Raw genomic sequence first — 3243 nt, forward strand, 5'->3', positions numbered from 1 at the left:
GGATCCCTACAGACTGTTGGGTTGTTGTTGTTTTTGCAGTATGTGTTCTGCAACTTCTCACTAATGCAATTAATGCATTCTTTTATTTATTTATTATTTCATAAAATTTATACAGGGCTTGATTGTAAAGAACCTTAAAGCGTCAGTGATGGATTTATACTGGACTATCTAAATATCCTCTGTTATTACACACCAAAAGCAGAGCAGAAAAGATGATGCCCTAAGCTTGGAGCATAAAGGGGTTAAGACCACAGAGTTAGATTCCTAGACTCAACTAGGTCACACCTTCTCTTATCCAGTGAGGGATAAGAGAAGGTGTGTAACTCTTTCAGTTACATTTGGGAGGGGGACAGAAGGAGAAGGCTTCAATTCATGCACACGAAAGCTCATACCAAGAACAAACTCTAAGGTGCTACTGGTCTCTAAGGTGCTACTGGAAAGAATTTTCTATTTTGTTTGGATAAGAGAAGGTGTGACCTAGCTGAGTCTAGGAATCTAACTCTGTGGTCTTAACCCCTTCTTGCATTAACTAGCACTCATGCATAGTTATGTTTGACTGCAATCTCCCACAATCACTGCCTCCTGTGGGAGTGAGTTCCATGTTTTATGCACCACAAGAAGAAGGTCGTTTGTTTATCTGTCCTGAATCTTCCAGCATTCAGCCGTACTCTCTTTTTTCACACCATGCATAATTTTATAAATGTCTATCATGTCATCTCTTACTTGATTTTTCTCTAAACTGAAAAGTCCCAAATGCTACAACCTTCCCTCATAGGTAAGTTACTGGTTCCTGTCTAGTTGGAGCTTTCCAAGGTCTTTCCCAGTTTGATACTGGAGAGCTTTTCGGTTAAGAGATGCCAGGTGTGCTGCATTCAAAAATACCATCCAAATCCTTTCTTTCCTCTGTTGCTTTGTACTAAGACAAACGTTGCTGCAGCCTTGTGTTAAGGACCTTTCCTGCACTTCTGCGTGGAGCCTGACACCAGCAGCCAAAGTTCATCAGACCAGGCAGTGGGAATTGAACCCAGGAGCTTCTGAACACAGAGCATTTGCTCTACCTCTGAGCTATGACCTTGTCCATTAAAGATGTAGACAGAGGCTGTGAGTTGCTTGGGCTGGGGAACAGCTGTTGCGAACGAGGTTTTCCCATTCTCCCAAGCCAGTCTAAGCTGAAAGCAGTCAGCAGAATCCCAAATGCAAGCCATCCCTGCAAGTGCAGCAGCATCAATGATTAACTCACTCCTATGGGATAATATCTCCATCTCTGCAGCCTAATCTCTCTCCCAATTACCCTCTTCTGTTTGCACAAGTGCCCTAAAAGTACCCACTCAGCAACAGATGTTTTGTTGGAGTAACCTCACAAAAGGGCAGATTGTGTGGGGGGTGGTGGGATTTCCTGACCTTTTAAGAGCACAAAGAAGGAGGAGGAGGAGGAGGAGGAGTTTGGATTTGATATCCCGCTTTTCACTACCCGAAGGAGTCTCAAAGCGGTTAACATTTTCCTTTCCCTTCCTCCCCCACAACGAACACTCTGTGAGGTGAGTGGGGCTGAGAGACTTCAAAGAAGTGTGAGTAGCCCAAGGTCACCCAGCAGCTGCATGCGGAGGAGCAGGGAAGCGAACCCGGTTCACCAGATTACGAGTCCACCGCTCTTAACCACTACAGCACACTGGCTCTCACAATGGCACTGACACTGAGCAACTGGCTAGCGTCTCCGCTCAATCACACTCTCCTGGCTCAGCAGTGGCTCCCATCGCACAACAAAAGAGCATTGTACATGCTCCACAGAGATGATGGCTGAGGTTCTGGGGGATGTTTTTAGGGACAAAGCAAGCAGGGAGCCAGGCCTGGGGTGGGAGCAGGGGTAAGGTGGGGGGCAGCCGGAATAGAATAGAAGGGGACAAGGGAGCTCCCAGAGACTGGTGGAGGAAACAAAGCAGAGCAGGTTGTGAGTGCAGGGAGCTGAAGCTACCAGGGCATTGCCAGGTACTTAAAGCCGTGACACATGTATACATATAATTTTCAGCTTGCATTTATTTCATCTTATTTTAAACTATTAATTTAAGAGTGTGCTGCTCCTAGAGAGCATGCAATGCCAGGTCAGTATGCGGACTGCACTGAGCAAAGCTCTTATCCAAGCTCATAATTTCAGAAACCATTTCAATATATAGTTCTTACATTAAGAACATATCAGATATTCAGCTGATCTGAACAGTTGCTATGCTCCATCTTAGACAAAAGGCTGAGAAGCGACGTGTGTTCAGTGGTTTTGACTTCCACGAAAATGTGTGCATAGGATTGCAACTTCAGCTTTGTTGAACCCTATCTTAAATTTCTACATTAGTTGCCTAATCATTTATTTAAAGAGAAATGTGTATAAAATCTTATAAGTTTGAGGAGGGTCTGGTGTCCTAAATCCCTTCCATTTCTTGGGATTCTGCACCTGTGGGGAGGAATGCATGAGAGAAAGCTTGCCCAAATGGTCCCTTTGTCTAGGCAATGAGTACTTAAGCACCATAATTAGCACAACCAAAGAAGTTGCTCTGTGCCATAGGACAAATGGGTAGTAGACCTTCCCTTCCCTCCCTAGCTGCTAGGTAAAAGGTAAAGGACCCCTGGACAGTTAAGTCCAGTCAAAGGTGACTATGGGGTGTGGCGCTCATGGTAGGAGAACATACCAGTAAGTCACTGTAGTGCGTGAGCTGAGCTGGAAGCAGGCTGGAAGATGGAGACACAGAGGCATGCTTGCTCTGTGCTGGATCCAAAGCTGCAACTAACAGAGAAGCAAGATCTTTTGGTGTGTCGGTGCTGTGAGCCCTTCCAATTTATGCTCAGTTTCTATATATGTGTAACTAAAACCATGTATACTATTATTTTTATCTATCATCTATCTATCTATCTATCTAGCTAGCTATCATCTATCTATCTATCTATCTATCTATCTATCTATCTATCTATCTATCTATCTATCTATCATCTATCTATCTATCTATCATCTATCAATCTCTCTATCTCTCTATCTATCTATCTATCTATCATCTATCAATCTATCTATCATCTATCTATCTATCTATCATCTATCAATCTATCTATCTATCATCTATCTATCATCTCAATTTTTCTGTTTTACAATTTAAAATGCTCATTTAAACATCCTTAAAATGTCAATGACTTCCCTTCTTCTCTTTCCATGGTTCATTTTGCATACCATAAATCCCTGAATATTTTACAAAAACTAAACCA

The 3243-nt window shown here is 43.0% G+C and overlaps 1 non-coding gene across 1 annotated transcript; it reads right to left on the bottom strand.

Moving 5' to 3' along the window:
- Positions 1-2062: 2062 nt before the first annotated feature.
- LOC117057237 lies at positions 2063-2254 on the bottom strand. Its single transcript, XR_004427821.1, has one exon. It is a non-coding gene; the product is annotated as a U2 spliceosomal RNA (small nuclear RNA).
- Between the last annotated feature and the right edge of the window lie 989 nt (positions 2255-3243).

The sequence above is a fragment of the Lacerta agilis genome, chromosome 13, assembly GCF_009819535.1.
Source record: "Lacerta agilis isolate rLacAgi1 chromosome 13, rLacAgi1.pri, whole genome shotgun sequence".
Lineage (NCBI taxonomy): Eukaryota > Metazoa > Chordata > Lepidosauria > Squamata > Lacertidae > Lacerta > Lacerta agilis.